Here is a 19,406-nt window from a genome sequence, read left to right on the forward strand (position 1 = left end):
TTCAGATACTCTGGGCCAGGCACCTTCTGTCTCCCTGAGTTCTCCATGGAGGCAGCACTCTCAGAAGAGTGCACTGTTCATTCATTCATCTGCTCTTCACAGAGCAGCTCCTATGTGCCAGGCACGCTCTAGGCACCAGCAATGCAGCTGTGGATGAAACAGACCAAGGCCCAGTTTTCCGGGAGCTGATGTTCCGGGGGGATTGGGGGCAGTGAACAATAGGCACAGCCTGCCCCACCACAGATAGTCACATAGACATACATGTGCATGCATACACATATGCCACACAAACATGCACATACATATGTGAGTGTGTACTATTCTAGGTAGTAATAGATGCCATAAAAAGCAATAAAGCAGGGCTTTTCAGTCAAGTGTCTGGGGCCTACTTTAGATCATGGGGGCATGGAAGTCCTCTCTGAAGTGTGCCATTTGAGCACAGGCTTGGAGGAATGAAAAGAGTCTTTCAGGTGCATATCTGGGGGAAGCATGCTCTAGATGGAGGGAACAGCCGGTGCAGAGGCCCTGTGGTAGGCGTGTGCCTGGCGTATTCTAGAATGAACAACAATGCCTGTGTGGCCACTGTAGTAGAGTGAGCAAGGGGGAGGATGGTCTGAGTTATGTGGGGCCTTGAATGTTGTGATCCTGGGGTGATCAACCCTCCTGGTTTGCCTGGACTGAGGTTTGCCAGAATACAGGACTTTGAGTGATAAAACTGGGACAGTCTTCAGAAAGCTGGGACAAATCATTCACTCTACACGATATGGAATTTTGGATTGTGTTCTGATGAGATGGGACTTGACCAGGGGTTTTGGACAGAGGATTTGGTAGCGAGTACCTCTGGCTGTGTGTGAAGCATGAACTGCATGGAGAACAGGAGTGGGGTTGGGGAGATGAGAGAGGAGGCACTGCTACGGTCTGGTGTGAGGTGATGGGTGCCTGGGCCGTGGTATTCGTGGTGGAGGTGAAAGAGGTGGCTAGACCACGGGAAGGGCTGAGTTGCCATTTACTATTGAGGTAGGAGACACAGGACTCGACTCCTGAGGCGGGGCTCAGACACCAGATCAAATTGGGGACTAGCTGAAACAGGGCCAGGGCAGAAGTAGCTTTCTATCAGTGTGCCATGTCAATTTACCCTTGCCATGCTAACACCTGGAGTTACTGCCCCTTTCCATGGCAATGACTCGGTGATCCAAAAGTTACTACCCCTTCCCCCAAAGTTTCTGCATAAACTGCCCCTTAATCTGTGTGCAATTAAAAGTGGGTATGAATGTGACTGCAAAACTGCCCTGAGCTGCTACTTTCTGCCTATGGGGCAGCCCCGCTCTGCAGAAGCAGTCACAGAGCTGTAATACTTTGGCTGTAACACTGCTGCTGCGATAAAGCTGCTTTCTTTTTTTTTTTTTTTTTTTTTTTTTTTTGAGACGGAGCCTTGCTCTGTCATCCAGGCTGGAGTGCAGTGGTTCGATCTTGGCTCACTGCAAGCTCTGCCTGCCGGGTTCATGCCATTCTCCTGCCTCAGCCTCCCGAGTAGCTGGAACTACAGGTGCTTGCCACCTCGCCCACCTAATTTTTTGTATTTTTAGTAGAGACAGGTTTTTACCGTGTTAGCCAGGATGGTCTCGATCTCTTGACCTCGTGATCTGCCTGCCTCAGCCTCCCAAAGTGCTGGGATTACAGGTGTAAGCCACCGCACCTGACCAATGAAGCTGTTTTCTTATAACTCTGGCTTGCCCTTGAATTCTTTCCTGGGCAAAGCCAAGAACCCTCCCAGGCTAAGCTCCACTTTGGAGCTTGCCTGGCCTACATCACTATAATAAGTAAGACGGTGGGAGGGGTAGGCTTTGGGGGAGATGAGATTTCAGAAATGTGCAGTGGTGTGCCATGGTCCCAAGCTGGAGGTTGGGGGTTCCTGCTCTTGGTTTCCACGGCCTCCGTAAGATGAGGTCCACTCTGATCTTACAGCACGACCACCACTCCCCTTCCTGAAATCCTATTCTAAGGTTGCCCAAGGGAGTCTGTATTTCCTCTTTGCAAGGCCCAGCCTGCGTCATATCCTGGAGGTCAAGGTTTATTTGTGATAAGGACGGGTGGCCCTCACAGTTCATGGGGAGATGAATTGTTGAAAATCTCACTGGTGGCCCCGAGTCCCATTTTGGACCTATTTTGGAGATTTATCTTGGCAACCACCCATCCAGATGTGTTTGTTGGAATTTCTACATCTGTTAAAGAGGTGTGAACTTTAAAGAGGGACATCATTTGCTAGAAGAAAGTTACTGAGTCTTCAAATGCCATTGACTGGGGAAAAAGAGGGATAGGGTGGTTTATGGACATGCAGTTTATTACAACAAAACATCTTAACATTCATTTCTACTGACATAAAAATACTTCCATACAGTTGGAAAGAGCAGTTGAAGTAACAGTAATGTGTTTCTTTACATAAATCTAAAGTGGAGCTACCTGGCTTCTAAATTATTCATTCATTTATGCCATGACATCTACAAAGTCCCTATTAAGTGTAAGGCCCTGGGCTCAGGAGGAAAGAAATGACTTAGATCTTATGCTCCTTGGGCCCATGGCTCATGGGGGCGATACACACAGACATAAATGGCACACATGATACAGCGGGTTAGTCTGGTGAGAAAAGTCCCTGAGGTTCCGAGAAGGAGGGGGTTGCCGGTTACTGGGGGGATCAGAGAAGGAACTTTGGAAAAGATGCTGTGTCAATTAGCTTGCTTTTTGCCTGCAAGTAACTGAAACCTCTAATGACTCTAACATGGTAAGGGAACTTGTTATCTCCCAGTTCAAAGACCAGCCAGGAGCTGGACCTCCGGGGAGGTTGATTCAGCAGCTCTATGATGTCTGCAGAGATCCAGGGTTAATTGGCCTCCACTTTGCTGCTCACTCTATTGGCTATGTTTTGAGGTTGGTTCACCTCCTCGTCACAAGACTGCTGCTACCAGCGTCTGAGGCCACATGGCACTATGTGGGCCCACTGGGTAAAGACAGGAGAAAAACTCCCTCAAAGCATGCACTGCAAGTCCTTTCTTTTAGTGTATTTGGCCTGTTTTGGCATACCTGCCCCAAGCCCTGGGCAAATACCAATCAGCAGGGGCATATACCATATGCAAACAGGCTCAGACTGAACAGAATCACCCTGGAGTGGAGGATCCTAGGCCACAGGGGTTGCATGGAAAGAGGTGAACCCCTTGACAACACTGAAGTTATCTTAAGGAGAATGTGAGCTTGTCTGCCCTTTTTGCCCTGCAAGGATGTAGCAAGAAGGTGCCGTAAGTGAGCCAGGAAGCAGGCTCACACCAGACATTGAATCTGCTGGTGCCTCGATCTTGGGCTTCCCAGCCTTTAGAGCTGTGGGACATAAATTTTTGTTGTTTAGGCCACCTGGTCAATAATATTTTGTTATAGCAGCCCAAACTGATTAAGACTCTGTCTTATTCCATTTATGCTGCTATAAAGGAATATCTGAAGCTGGGTAATTCATAAAGAAAAGAGGTTTGTGTGGCTCATGGTTCTACAGCTGTACAGGAAGCATGGTGCCAGCGTCTGCTTCTGGTGAGGCCTCAGTCTGCTTGCACTCATGGCATGGGAAGGGAGCTGGTGTATGCAGATCACATGGTGAGAGAGGAGAGGGGTGCCAGGCTTTTAACCAGTCAGTTCTCACAGGAACTCAGAGTAAGAAGCCATTACCATGGGGAGGGTATGAAGCCCTTCATGAGGGAGCTGCCCCCATGACCCAAACACCTCCCTTTAGGCCCCAACTCCAACTTTGGGGATCCCACTTCAACATGGGATTTGGAGGGGTCCAATATCCAAACTCTATCACACACCCTCCCAGGAATCACCTTTCCAATGTCCCTCTCTTGTTGGGGTGGAGGCCAGGGGCTTGTGCGGATGTTTGCACACTCTCTTTGAAGCTGTAGAACTGCAGTCATGATTCTGAGAGCTCTGGAAAAGTCTGTTCACTGTCCTGTTATGCTGGATTCACTGTCTCAGAAGAGGACTGTTTCCTGGAAAGAGGCACTTGGAGCAATATTGGTATCTGGGGCTGTCGCTGAGGCCCCTCTCCCATCACAGGGCACTGTCAGTGGTCAGCGGTGTGGGCCTGGTGCTGGCCGGGGGTACTGGAAGTGGCTCCACTGTCCTGCAGCCATGGGCCTAGGGAGCACTGATTCTACCCAGCCCGGCTCTGTTCATCTGTGAGCTGAATCCAATAGCATCATTGAGTTCAGGTGAAGATTAAGTAAGTTCACACACCTGGAGAGCTCAGAACTGTACTCCCCTGTCTGCAGTAAGCACTGTGTGTGTCAGCCTATCATCGTCTGCTGGTGTCAGTCAGGGTCCCAGATGAGTTGGGTCAAGAGGCAGCCCAGAATCAGGGCTTTGGGCTTAGGAAGTGAGATTTCTGTAGGAGCGCTTTGATATTTAGCCTGTAATGGGCAGCTTTGCTTCTAATCACGCTTGAGAGAGAAACCATCAAACATTGGTTATCCCTAAACAGAGCAGAAAGGGCTGAGGGGAGGAACGGTGGCCCTGGCTCCCCCTGCCATGCACCCACTCTGCCAGCTGATGACAGGCGCAGACGGATGGAGGACGTTTCAAAGTCGAGGCTCAGGGCTGCTGCCTTTTCTCCTGCTGCTTCTTAATTTAAAAGAATTTATCCCAGAGTCTTCGTTACTACAGATTCCCTGACACTCTGCTGTGGGCTAATTTTTGAATAAAGCATGTTTTTTGAGTGCTTTTCTCCTTTGGGTATCCTCTTTTATCTTGAAGCCAGGAAGAAACATATGCTCTCACTCATTTTTAAACCTTTCCGTCTTTGCTTCATTTTCTGGCTAAACGTCTGGATTTGTGTTTATCTTTCTCTTTCAGGGATGGCGGGTGCTTAAGTTCTGCAGGTGGTGAAGCAGGCTGTAAACACAGGTGACATTATTATTACAACCCCCCATGCTTCCGAGGGGGCGCTGCTCCTGCCTGTAGCCCCAGGCCACTTTGATTCATCACGTGCACCACAAATGTCACTGAGCACCCACTGGGTCCTGGGCGCTGGGTGCTGGGGATGCAGCAGTGGCCAGTGCTGCCAGCATCCCTGTCCTCTTGGACATCCCTGTCTCCCTTCCAGGAAGGGAGAATGACTTGACAGATGGGAGGGGGTGGCTGATGTTGGACTGGGGAGTCAGTAGGGCTTTTGAGGTGGTGCCACTTGATCTATCCGTGTAACGAGGAGGAGCCAGTTGAGGGTGGGCATATTCAGGGATGGTCATTCTTGATAGAAGGACCTAAGGTGGGACAAGCTAAGGTGGGGAGTGGGACACTGTAGTGAGGCTGGAGTGACTGAGGGCAAGTGTGAGGGGAGCCTGGGCAGAGATGGGAGCTGAGAGGAGGCAGGACCTGATCAGTCTGTCCTGTGATGGGGGCACTGGAGGGTTGTGGTCAGAGAGGTGCCTGGGGCTGATTCAGCATGAGAAGGATTCCTTTAACTGCTGTGGGGAATGGGATGCTCATGAGCAGGAAGGGAGGCCAGGGTAAGGCTGGGCAGCCATCCAGGGTTAGCAGATGCTGGAAGGTGGAATGGGAAGCACATGTTCTGTAGAGCGTAGAGTGCCACCTTCTGAAGGACGATGGGCCAGCACCTGCTCTGGGCTCAGGGACATCCATAGCTGCTGATTGTGATAAAGATAGGGGGATAACCTCAGAGCTCCTTTCCCAGCCTGTGTTTCTGCAGGGAAAGTTCGGATCAAGGGAATGGAATTGATCCCAGCATAAAAAACACATGGTGCTGTGGGGCCAGGAAGGAAGGTCATGAGAATGTTATCAGATGCCATATAATACTCAATATAAAACCAATCAGTAATAATCAGAAGTAATCAATATAAAGCCAATAATCAGTATAAAGCTAATCAGTAATAATATAAAGCCAATAATCAACATGAAATTCAATGCAAGCATAATGAGGGTGATGATGCCTAACAGTTTAAACCCTCGCATCCCATGGGCAGACAGTGCACTGAGCACTTTGCTGATATTTTTTGCTTTAACTTGTCCAATAATCCTATGTAACAGGAACTATCATTATTCTCAATTTACAGATGAGGACACTCAGGCACAGAGAGGTTAAATAACCTGCCCAAGGTCACACAGCTAGTAAATAGTGGACTGGGATTTGAACCCAGAGAATCTGCCTCCAGCCACTGTGCTCTAGAAAGCTCACGGTTCTAACCGGTTCACATCCGTGGAAAACTGTTGGTGAAAATGTTCTCAGTGTGTTACTGTGAGTAGAATTTCTTTGCATTCCAACATCTGGCTTCTGAAATGACAAAATGCAAATAGCTTCTCCCAGATGTTTCCTCTCCCCAGACGCCATCTTCCCCTTGGTGACCTCCCACTCTCTATTCCAGACTCCAGTCCCCGACCCCACCAGGAAAAGGCAGAGGCACCTGATTTCCCCACACCTACGGAGTTGCAGGGGGTGTCTGGACCTCCAACTCCGGTGGGGAATGATGTTCAACTTCCTGTTATGCTAGGATCCACCTGCGGGTGAGAATGAGGGGCTTGGAGCCTTGACCCTGGATGGAGACATGTCTCCCCTTTCACAGGAGAACATAAAACCAGAGCTGACAGCAAAGATGGTCCTTCTTGAGGGTAGATATTAGTTGAATTCAAGCAAACATCCCGTGCTGTGGAGACGGATCCGTCCCAGCTGGGCTGGAGCAGCCCTCTGAGGCCATCACCTGACTGGCTCACCAGAGGTGAATGTCAGTGATATGAGAAACTCCACAGCAATTCCACCCGTGAGTGATAAAGATAGAAATACCATTTCTAGGAGCAGGCAACTGAATATTCATGCCAGGTGAACTTTGCATTTGGTGACTTTGTGCAGCATCCTGCTGTGTGAACTTTGCAGGTTGTGGGTGCGATGTCTACACAGCATGTCTGTCTGCACAGCAGGGTAGCTCCTTCTGACCATATAGAACCCAGCAGCAGCCTCAAGACTCAGCTTGCAGGGGAACTGGGCCCTCTTTGAACCTTTGAGGAATTTGCAACTGGGGGAGCCCTCTTCTGACCCTCCACTTAGGGTGTCATCGATTCTAGGTTGGACCCTTCTAAAGCCTGAGTGCTGGCTGTGACCTTCTTCCTGTGGGCTCATTCACAGGTGATGCCCCAGGGGTCATTGCACATAGGGGCAGGGGCCAGCTCTCTGGTCTGGGGCATCTCTGCAGGGGTAGGAGGAGCCAGTCTGAGGGGATGCAGGGGCCTCTGGCACCATGGACCCCTCTCAAGCTGCAGCCAATGTTGAGTTTCCTGAGGCAGGAAGACAGCTATTCCTCTTCACTCCTGGCCCATTTCTTAGCACTGGTGGACTCTGGCCTCCCTGGGAAGGGGGTGTTGTCCTTTGCACAGGATCACAGGAGTAGGCAGAGGAAACGTTGTATTTGGAAGTTCAGAAGTGGGTGGAGGGGCGAGCCTGGGTGGTGAGTAGCAAGGGTAGTCTCACCTGGCCTGGCTGTCTGCTCTACCGCCCTCCTTTCTTTGCTTCCTGAGTAGAGCCTGGATGTTAAAAATGGCATTTCCCAAAATCTCACGCAACTTGGGTCTGTGTGTGAATTTGGCTCTGCCAACTGGATCCTCTTACCTAGATCTGGGAGGTAGAAGTGAGGTGAGGCTTCCCCTGCTGTCTGGCTTGCTTGGACCCTGTGGTCACGTCCCCAGAGTGAGGGAGAATATCAGGGCTGAGGGTGCTGGTTTGAACCTTCGAAGGGCACAAGAGAGAAACTGAGCAGCAGATGTGGCCAGGTGGGAAAGCCAACACCTCCTGGACCTGGAAGGCTGAACTGGAGACCCAGGGACAAGGATGGGAGGGTCCCATGGGAGTCCCCAACTCTTGTCATCCTTTCCTTGTTCATTTGTGCTATGGTTTGGCTATGTCTCTACCCAAATCTTACCTTGAATTGTAACTCCCACAATTCCCATGTATTGTGGGAGGAACCTGGTGGGAGGTGACTGAATTATGGGGCAGGTCTTTCCTGCACTGTTCCTGTGATAGTGAATGGGTCTCATGAGCTTTGATGGTTTTAAAAATGGAAGTTTCCCTGCACAAGCTCTCTCTCTTTGCCTGCTGCCATCCATGTAAGATGTGACTTGCTCCTCCTTGCCCTCTGCCATGATCGTGAGGGCCCCCCAGCCACGTGGAACTGTAAGTCCATGAAACCCTTTTTCTTGTTTAAATTACCCAGTCTAGGGTATGTCTTTATCAGCAGTGTGAAAACGGACATATACAATTTGTTCTTGGGAAAGGAACATCAGACCTCTCCCTCCCTAATTAGAATTCAAGCTCCAAGAGGGAGGGGTTTTTCTCTACTGTGTGTCTCTAGTGCCTAGGTCAGTTCCTGACTCCATATATGTTGAAATATTATTTTAATAAATGAGGGCAGTGACCTTATTTATCACTTTAACCCAGAACTTAGCAGAGTGCCTGGTGCATAGTGGGACTCAATAAATATTTGTAGAATAAATGAATGACATCTCTCAATCCTTCCCCATACCTGCCGCCTCTACTGTCTTCTGGACCTTCTCCTCCCCATCTCATTCCAACATCCCTGTTTTTGGGCTTTCTTGGGTGGATTGGGGGCCCCATTGCACTCCTTCAGTGCCTGTTTTAACAGTCTCCCTCCTGCCGTGATGACAAATGTCTGTCAGCCCTGGAAGCTGAGGCTGCCTCCACTGCGAGGCTGAGTCTGGAAGACGCTTCCTCCCACAGTTAGCTCCACTCTGCTGTGCCCCTGGGGTTGCAGCACTTCCTCTGACTGGCCCTTCACATCGGTCATGCTCCTGGAAACAAGTTCCCAGACAGACGCTGTCCCCAAGAGTCTAGGATTCAGTTGTCTCCTTGTACCCATGCTAAAAACAGCATTATTTCCCCTAACTCAGCTGCACCTGTGGAGACTAGAATAAGACAGCATATTTTTAGTAGGTAACAGAGTGTACATAGAGGCTATAATTAGCATTTCATTCAAAGGTGGGAGTTTCCCATCCAATGCAAGAGTGACTGACCATGAGGTCCTCTCACCGTAGCCTCTGTCTCAGATGTTTGGTGTGGGAAGGAGCCAGCAGCACCAAGGGAGACCCTGGGGTTCCCTGGTCACCTAGGAAGGAGGCAGAACCTTTGTGGATATTGCTCCCTTCACTGCTTATGCCTTTTCCCTCTGGCCTGTCCAGAGCCTTGGTCCTGCCGAGACCCCAGTGCTGTCCTCCTCTGGGGATGACCTGGTCAGGCCATGTGATGAAGGTGCCCTGTCAGGTTGGTGTGGGGCTTGCGGGTCCTCTGTCCTGCACTCCAGGCTGCCCCATGGGGGACAGGGACAGGGTGGGGATTACCCAGCTATGGCAGAGACTGCTGGATGACCTCAGCATTCCTCCTGGTAGCAGGGAGCCTGGCTGCCTGGAATAAAGACTACATTTTCCAGGCCTCCTTGTGACCAAAACATGGCCAATGGGGTGTGAGCATTATCTCTCTTTCTCTTTCCTTTGGCTGAGAGAGAACAGAGGTAGGCAACCCAGGCGTGGCAGGGTGTAAGGTGGAAGTACCCTCAGTGTCTTTATCTATACAACGGGTGAGATGGAGCAGGGACCCCTTTTAGAGGTCTGCCAGGCTTCCCCCCAACCCCCACCCCCATAAAGATAAAAGAAAAATTTTGAGTCCCTTCAAGGGAGATTCCAAGCACCTAACTAGTTCTGCAGCCAGCAATTAGGGAAGTAAATGAATAACCTGCTGTATTAGTCCATTCTTGCATTGCTGTAGAGAAATACCTGAGACTGAGCAATTTATAAAGAAAAGAGGTTTAGTTGGCTCATGCTTCCACAGACTGTACAGGAAGCATGGCAGCATCTGCTTCTGGCGAGGCCTTAGGGGGCTCACAATCATGGCGGAAGGCAAAGGGGGAGCCCGCACTTCCCATGGTTGAGCAGGAGAAAGAGAAGGGGGAGTGGGTGCTACATACTTAACCGGATTTCACGAGCTCTCACTATCATGAGCAGCACCAAGAGGATGCTGCTAGCCCATCCATGAGAAACTGCTCCCATGATCCAGTCGCCTCCCTCCAGGCCTCACCTCCAACATCGGGGATTACAATTCCACATGAGATTTGGACAGGGACACAGATACAAACCATATCACCTGCTAAGCAAGAAGGGTGCGGTGGCTCACGCTTGTAATCCCAGCACTTTGGGAGGCCGAGGCGGGCGGATCACGAGGTCAGGAGATCGAGACCACGGTGATAACCCCGTCTCTACTAAAAATACAAAAAAATTAGCCGGGCGTGGTGGCGGGCGCCTGTAGTCCCAGCTACTTGGAGAGGCTGAGGCAGGAGAATGGCGTGAACCCGGGAGGCGGAGCTTACAGTGAGCCGAGATTGCGCCACTGCACTCCAGCCTGGGCGACAGAGCGAGACTCCGTCTCAAAAAAAAAAAAAAAAAAAAAAAAAAAAAAAAAAAGAAGGTAATAAAAGCCACCCAGGTAAGCCAGAGTCACAAGATGTTAGGTTCCTGTATTAGTCAGGGTTCCCTAGAGGGACAGATTGATGTATATATGCAAGGGAGTTGATTAAGGAGTATTGACTCACGATCACAAGGTGAAGTCCCACAATAGGTTGTCTGCAAGCTGAGGAGCAAGGAAGCCAGTTCAAGTCCCAAAACCTCAAAAGCAGGGAAGCCGACATTGCAGCCTTCAGTCTGTGGCTGAAGGGCCTAGAGCCCTTGGCAAACTCTTGATGTAAGTCCAAGAGTGCAAAAGCTGAAGAACTTGGAGTCTGATGTTTGAGTGCAGGAAGCATCCAGCAGAAAGATGAAGGCTGGAAGACTCAGCAAGTCTAGTCCTTCCATGTTCTTCTGCCTGCTTACATTCTAGCTGCACTGGCAGCTGATTAGATGGTGCCCAGCCAGAATGAGGGTGGGTCAGCCTTTCCAAGTCCACTGACTCAAATGTTAATCTCCTTTGGCAACACCCTCACAGACACACCCAGAATCAATACTTTGTATCCTTTAATCCAATGAAGTTAACAATATTAACCATCCCAGTTCCCTACAGAAAGTAAAAGAGAACATCTTGACCTATGTCCTTGAGTGAGTTTTTCAGGAACTAGGACCCCACCAGATGGAAAATGCTGACTGTTCTCATGTAGACCTCAGATAAGTGGGAACTGAGGACCGAACCTGACTTCCATTTTTGTTCTAAATCTCTTCCCGAGGGGCCTGTGGAGAGTCACACCCGTAGGCCGAACCTTAACATTCCTTTTAGCTGACCCTGAGTATTTTAGACAAACCTTGTTTTTGTAACCAATTGCAAATCAAAGAATCTCTGAATCCACCTGTGACCTTCAAGCCCCCAATCCAAAATATCCTGCCTTTTTAAAGGCAGACCAATGTGTAACATCTATGTATCGGTTTATGATTTTGCCTGCAACTTCTCCTTTCCTGAAACTTACTCCCGCCTTTAAAAACCCTTCCTTATAAGCCACTAGGGAGTTTGTGTCTCCAGCATTAGCTGCCTGATTCTCCTTGCTGGTGCCCTACCTTAAAGCCTTCTTTCTCTTACTACAAACCTCAGTGTCAGTGCTTGGCTTTGCTGTACCAGGTGAGCAGACCCAGCTTTGGTTCAGTAACTGTGGGGATAATTGTACCTATCTCCTCTGGTTTCTATAAATTAGGAAGCTTTCATTTGCTGAATGATGGAAAACCCAACCCCACAGTCTGAGGGAAAAAGGGATTTATTGGTGCAGATAACTGGAGGGTTCCTGAAAGGGACTGCCTCAGGCATGACTCAGGAAGAAGTGGGGACCAAAGGGAGGAATTTGGTAACAAGGTAAATACCCCAAACCCAGGTTCCAAATAATAGTTTTTTGCTTTTGTGGCATATCCAGGTGAAATGATGGTAACACTGACAAATACAGGCATAATCTCAGCAAAAGCTCAAGGAAAAAGCAGATTCGTGGAGAGATGAACAGCTGAGGTCAGAGCCCCTGTATTCATGGAATGCAGGACACATTGCCTGTCTGTGTATCTATGGCCTGAGGGTCCTGACTGGCTTACCTGTTCCTGTTATTTTCACAATAAATTTGTTCAGGTCACCAACAATTCCGGCTTGAAAGGACCACAGAATCTCATAACCCAAGTGTTTGAATCCCAGATGTAGACTGTCCAAATGTACAAAGCTATCCTCAAGATTTCTGCAGCATGAAGCTGACATTTTTTCCTGCTCCTCCAGCTCTCATTTCTGGCCTCTGCTGAGCTCTTACTCTGTACATTATTTCTTGTAGCTGCTCTTCTTGTTTCTGCAGGAGTCTATTCATCTTAGGAAAAAAAATAGCCCAGAGAAATCTGAGCTATGTTAGGTATGCAGAATGTATCAGGTCCGGGGAGACAGGAGTATGAAACTTCACTCAGCCCTCTGGCCCCATGCCCAGGAGCAATAGTTTAAAGGCATTTTAGTCATGACTAGCTGCCTTACCTATTATCTTGATGTTCCTGGAGTTTGTGATACAAAGAACAATGTGTAGCTAGTCAATGGTTTATGTTATTTTAATGCAAATTCTTGGTGAACAACTTAGAAAGTGCCTCTTCTTTTTTCCTTAAAAACCAACTTGTAACTCTGGCTAATTATCATGCATGTTCAGGGCAAATTGGATCTATGCTTCCAGGTGGTCATCCTCAAGCTTGGAGCTCAAACAAGCACTATAGTTGTAATTTCTGAATCTCATTATTTAAGGTTGACACATCCAAGCATGGCATGGGCTCCTCCTTGTATTTTTTTGTTTTTGTTTCCTCAGAGTCAGGGTCTTGCTGTCACCCAGGCTGGAGTGCAGTGGTGCAATCATAGCTCGCTGCAGCCTCAAACTCCTGGGCTCAAGCGATCCTCTCGCTTCAGCCTCCTGAGTAGCTGAGACTACAGGTGCGTGCCACCATGCCCTGCTAATTTTTTAAAAAATTTTTTTGCAGAGACAGATTCTCACTATGTTGTCCAGACTGGTGTAAACCAAAGAATAAAATTCTGAGGCCCTCAACCAAGTGAATGGATCCCTCCTCTCAGCAAAGGGCATTCCAAAGTAAACCTGGAATGAGAGTGCAGGGCACGATGGGAATGGGTTATACCTTCCTCTTGTTGGAATTGAGGCATAGCTGACCAGCATTAACATTAAAGCAGAGACCTGAAGGCTGACAAATGACTCTTTGCAGCAATGTGACACATCACAAAATGACAGCAGGCTCTGAAAGAAATCCAAGTATTTTACCCTAAAATATATTTATTGGACCTATTTTGAAATGGCCCTGCAAAGCAGTCTCTTGTGGGAAAAATCTGCATTCTGTAGAGAATCTCTTTCCCTTTCCAGGCCTAGTTCCTGACCCAGGAGAGAATTAACTAAAAGTCTAAAAAAGAGACATTTTTAGGCCTGATTAGAGCTCTGAAGGCTGCTAGCTGGAGGCTTCATCTGTATGATAAAACCTTGGTCTCTACAACCCCTTGTCTTAACCCAGACACTCCCTTCTATTGATTCCAGGACTTTAGGTAATAAATTAGCACTTTTAACCAATTGCCAATCAGAAAATCTTTGAATCCACCGATGACCTGGAAGCCCACCCCTCACCCCCTTCGAGTTGTCCCGCCTTTCCTGACCAAACCAATATATATCTTACCTGTATTGATTGATGTCTTATGTCTCCCTTAAACATATAAAACCAAGCCATAGCCCAACACCTTGGGCACATGTTCTAGGATCTCCTGGGGCTGTGTCATGAGCCCCTAATATGGTCAGTCATATTTGGCTCAGAATAAATCTCTCCAAATATTTTACAGAGTTTCAATCTTTTTGTTGGCACTGGTCTTGAACTCCTGGCCTCAAGCAATCATCCCATCTTGGCCTCTTGAAGCTCTATAGGCATGAGCCACCACTCCTGGCCTTTCCTTGTTATTAGTTTTCTCAAATTCCATGTTCCTGGCAGCTGTGATGGACAGATTTTACTGGTGACGTTGGAACAACACAGGTGGGTAATTTTATCTGTGCCCTGGTCGCTTGGCCACTTCTGCCACCTCCAGCATCCGGATGTGTTGCTTAGCAACCCCATCCCTTTCTACCTCCTGCCTTTGACCTCGACTCCACATCCCCACTCAAGTCTGAATAGTTCTTCTCTGGGCAACTCTCATCTCAGCTGGTGATAAATGGATTTTCTTAACCTTCTGCCCTGGTAATTCAAGGTGGCCACTTACTGGCTGTCTACCCTGTGGCAGGCACAGACCTATGCCTTGCACGCAGTATCTCACCAGTCTGCACAAGAGCCTCATGTGAGGCCTGTTTTCCCATTTTACAGATGAGGGAGTCTAGGATCCTCCATGAGAAGGGACTCAATGGTCTATAGGGGAGTTGGGGTTCACCTTGTGCTGTCTCACCCTGGGGTCCAAGCTCCTCACCAGGGCTCCCTGTTTACTCAATTTAAATCATTCACCTGCCACTGTCTCCACTTTCTCCAGGATGATCCTTTGCTCCTGGGGTGGCCAAACATTTTCTGGTAAGGGCCAGAGAGTGAATATTTTGGGCTTTGTGGGGCACATGGCCTCTGTTGCAAGTGCCCCGCTTTGCTGTCATAATGCCAGGCAGCCATAGCTAGAGACGGTTTATACACAGATCAGCATTGCCGTGTCCCAGGAAAACTTGATTTACAAAAACAGGCAGTTGGCCTCAGGGCTGTAGTTTGCTGATCTCTGATAGTTTTCTTTAAGCCCATTTTCTTTTTCCACTAAGCAACTTTTATTTGAAAGAAACACTTACATCATCCAGAGTAAATGTGAAACCAGCATCTCTTGCTGGGAAGGAAGGTAACTGTAAAAATAAAAACAATGAACTTTAGCAGAGGCGCCACATTCTGCAGTAAGCCTGGGGGCTTCTCCCTTGTTGGAAAGGATGAAAATCTGGGCTTGGGGAGGTGGGAGAGGCACATCAGCACCAGATCAAGATGTTTTCTTCGAGGTAATTGGAAGAACCAAGAGAAACTCTGTATAGAATGTAATGTTACTGAGTGCCATGTTTGGTTTGTGCAAAGATTTCACATCACACACTGGGATTTGTGAAGCTCTGAGTAGGAGAAGAGAGCAGGGAGCGGTGTTGGAATGTATTGTGCTCACCCTGGAGTGGGGATTTGGGGGCATCTGCAGGCAGTGAGGATGTAGGATTCACAGGACAAAGGATGGGCGATGCGGCCTTGGCCCTGGCTCCCTGACAGATCAGCTCTAAGGGGCTGCTGTGGTTCCTACAAAGCCTGGGACCTGGAAATGTGAGGTAGGAGGCGGGACTCAATTCCAGAGGTGGGGCTCAGACACTGGACCAAAATCCGTGCTTGCTAAAACAGCTTGGGTGGAAGCAGCTTTCCATCAGACATGCCCACCAGTGTGCCATGTCAGTTTACCATTGCCATGGCAACACCTGGGAGTTACTACCCCTTTCCATGGCAATGACGTGAATACCCAAAAGTTACTCTCCTTTCCCTAGAAATTTCTGCATGAAACAGTCTTTAATCTGAATGTTTTTAAAAGTAGGTATAAGGCCAGGCATGGTGGCTCACACCTGTAATCACAGCCCTTTGGGAGGCCGAGGCGGGTGGATCACTTGAGGCCAGGGCTCCAAGAGCAGCCTGGCCAACATGGCAAAACAACACACTAAAAATATAAAAATTAGCTGAGTGTGGTGATGCGCGCCTGTAATCCCAGCTACTCGGGAGGCTGAGGCAGGAGAATCACTTGAACCCAGGAGGCAGAGGTTGCAGTGAGCTGAGATGGCCCACTGAACTGCAGCCTGGGCAACAGAGTGAGACTGTCTCAAACAAAAACAAAAGTGGGTATAAATATGACTGCAAAACTGCCCTGAGCTGCTGCTGCTCTGCCTATGCGGTAGACCCACTCTGCAGGAGCAATCGCAGAGCAGTAATACTGGCTCTCCGATAAAGCTGTTTTCTTCTACCTCTGGTTTGCCCTTGAATTCTTGCTTGCACAAAGCCAAGAACCCTCTTGAACTAAGCCCCACTGTGGGGCTTACCTGCCCTGCATCAGGTAAGTATCAGCTATGGCTCAAAAGGCAGGTCAAAGGTGACTTTTCAAGTATATTTGTGTCACAGAAACTCCCACTGTAACATCAAAAAATAAATGATTTTTTCAATTCCCTTTATTAGGGTTTCTTTTCCTGTCCCCCTCATTTCTCCACTTCTTTATTTGTCTTCTCTCCGTACCCCCTCACACACACTCATTTTGTGTATGTTCAAAAATATTTTGGTTATCTTTTATTTCTGTCAACTGCTGCTGCAGCCTCCTGCATGAGCAGCCAAGAAAAGAATTAATTAAGACTTTCTGCAATGTCAGGGCCTCTCTCATTCAATTACTCTCCTTGTCTCTTGGAAGCTCTGGTAACTTAGTTTAATGATCTCTCACACCTTATGTCCTTAAAAAATGCCCCATGTGTCTCCTGGCTCTGGCAATCTTAATTATGTTGGCAGCTTTAGGTTTCCTTATCATTACCCGCACTCCAGGACCTCATCCCCACCCCGTCCCCATCCTCATCTTCACCCAGAGCTTCCCATCTCCCCACCTCCGTTATCTCCCATTTCTGTCTGCACTTTATCCACGACATTCCCATGTTTTCTGCTCTTACTAGAAACCTTATTTTACCCAGCACTGCATTTTTAAACTGAAAGAAGATGTTGATTATTATGCCCTTATCAAAATCCATTACTTGAAAAGCTCGAGGTGAGGTTTGGGGAGGACTGTGGACTTCCATGCAGTTGGAGCAACAGATATGCAGCCGTTTAATTCCGTAAGACATTCCGTAAGACAGGCGCGGAGGGAAGGGATGTTATCTCCTTAGTATGGGCACTCGATTAACTGTGACAGAGATAAGAATTACACACATCTCCACAGCAGGCTGCTAAATAAAATTGAAGGAAGGTGTTTAAATCCCTTCACATCAAGCTGGAAGAAGCTCTATATGAACAATTCCATGTGATTAAGCCTTGGGAATGTTGCCTCTGCAAATCCCCAAGGGCTCTTTCTTATGTATATTTCCATTTTGTTTCCATAAGACTTTGGCGCCCAGGTGTCTGAGACTGCAGGAAAGTTAACCAGCAACAGCGTTGGGGCTAGGGAAGGACAAAGCTCTTGGAGACCTTGAGAGTGAAGCTTGGAAGTCCCCACCTTCAACTGAGCCTCTGGCTCAGGCTGGGAGAGAAGATGGAGTCGGTCCTGGAAGGTTCGGTGGTGAAAAAGGATGACAGGACATTTCTAAATCATCATAGGAAGGTGGTAAGTGCTCTACCGTGGCTCAGTGTACTGTGTGCCAGGGTTACACCCCAAGGAACAGGAGTGCTCATGGAGGGGTGGATGTTATTCTTTCATCCAAAAAGTATCTCTTGAGCCCCTACCATGAGCCAAACATTGGGATGCAACAGGGAAGAAATCAGACAACCTCCCTGCCCTCAGGGAGCTTATGCCTCCCGGGGAGGAGGTAGACAAAAAGCACAATTTATAATATATTTTGTTGATTTGGAAATGTACCATTTGTTGTCACATTTTAATATTTAAAATTGGAGTTCATCTTATTAGTGTCGTTGTGTTGTAGTTTGTCAGTGTTTTTCCTTTCTCAGCAGTGTGTAAAATAATGGTGCATCTTATAGTTGTTGGCATCTTAGATTTGATGACATTCTCTAGTACTTCAGGTCATAATAATGACTATGAAAGGAAACAAATAGCCAGGTGTACCTGTCAGAGAACAAATGGCAGGACACAAATGGCTCAATCACCAAGGTTTGGTTGAAGAGTTTATTTATTTATTTGTATAAATCGAAGGGGCAGGAGTACGGTTTTGTTATGTGAATATGCCACATAGTGCTGAATCTTGGGCTTTTAGTGTCATCATCGCTCCACTAATGTACATTGTACCCATTAAGGAATTTCTCATCCCTCACCCTGCTGTAGCCCTCCCACCCTTTGGAGTCTCCAGTGTCTGTTATTCCACACTCTATATCCACATGCACACATAATTTAGGTCCCACTTGTAAGTGAGAACATGCAGTTTTGACTTTCTGTTTCTGAGTTATTTAACTTAAGGTAAACGGCCTCTAGTTCCATCCATGTTGCTGCAAAAGACATAATTTCATTCTTTTTTTATTTTTGAGACGGAGTCTCACCCTGTCACCCAAGCTGGAGTGCAATGGTGCTATCTCGGCTCACTGCAACCTCTGTCACCCATGTTCAAGCGATTCTCCTGCCTCAGCCTCCTGAGTAACTGGGATTACAGGTGTGTGCCACCACGCCTGGCTAATTTTTTGTATCTTTAGTAGAGATGGGGTTTCACCATGTCGGCCAGGCTGGTCTCAAACTCCTGACCTTGTGATCTGCCCACCTCGGCCTCCCAAAGTGCTGGGATTACAGGCGTCAGCCACCGTGCCTGGCCAATTTCATTCTTTTTTATGGCAGAATAGTATTCCTATTCTATTGTATGCTATTCCTATTCATAGAATGTAGTATTCCTACCCTATATTCTATTCTATGAATATATACATACATTTTTTTCCACATTTAGGAATACTATGGCAGAAAGTATATATGCCACATTTTCTTTATCCAATCATCTGTTGATGGACGTTTGGGTTAATTTCATATCATTGCTGTGGTGAATAGTGCTGAGGTAAGCATACAAGTGCAGGTATCTTTGACACAGTGATTTCTTTTCCTGTGGGTAGACATCCAGCAGTGGGATAGCTGGATTAAATGCATCTCCATACTGTTTTTCATGGATGCTGCAGTAGTTTGCATTCCCACCAACAGTGGAGAAGTGTTCCCTGTTCTCCACATCCTCACCAACATCTGTTATTTCCTGATTTTTTAGTAGCCATTCTGACTGGTGTAACATGGTATCTCGCTGTGGTTTGAATTTGCATTTCTCTGATGATTAGTGATGTTGGGCATTGTTTCATATGCTTACTGGCCTTTTGTATGTCTTCTTTTGAAACTATGAAGACAGTTTAAGGAAGAGATGGCTGACAGTGGTGGGACAGGGTTACAAGAACCCATGGGGGTGGCGCTGCACCCAGGAGCAAGCCCTAGCTGCCTGAGGCCTGAAGGGGGGAGGATGGGGCAGCGTTCTTAAAAAGGGGTTGAGCTGAAACCTTAGAGGACACCCAAGTGCAGCCGTGAGTATCGGGTGATGCGGCCACTGCAGGAACTGCCGTCCAGTGTGGGAGCACGGAAAATCGACATCTTGCCCTAACTACTTCCTGCTCTCTCCCGTTAGCCAAATTCCCGGTGAGGCCAGAGGCCAGGGAGCCTGGCTGAGGCAGTCCCTTGAGGTCAGCCCTCA

At 48.0% G+C, this 19,406-nt stretch overlaps 1 long non-coding RNA gene across 3 annotated transcripts in view; it reads left to right on the forward strand.

The window, feature by feature from the left end:
- LOC129474654 (uncharacterized) overlaps window positions 1–19,406 on the forward strand; it is an 83,746-nt gene that overhangs the window by 13,436 nt on the left and 50,904 nt on the right. For all 3 annotated transcript variants that reach the window (XR_010119328.1, XR_008654603.2, XR_008654604.2), the window contains exon 2: window positions 17,131–17,350. This is a non-coding gene — a long non-coding RNA (uncharacterized lncRNA). The remainder of the gene's footprint in view (window positions 1–17,130; window positions 17,351–19,406) is intronic.

The sequence above is a fragment of the Symphalangus syndactylus genome, chromosome 24 (assembly GCF_028878055.3).
Source record: "Symphalangus syndactylus isolate Jambi chromosome 24, NHGRI_mSymSyn1-v2.1_pri, whole genome shotgun sequence".
Lineage (NCBI taxonomy): Eukaryota > Metazoa > Chordata > Mammalia > Primates > Hylobatidae > Symphalangus > Symphalangus syndactylus.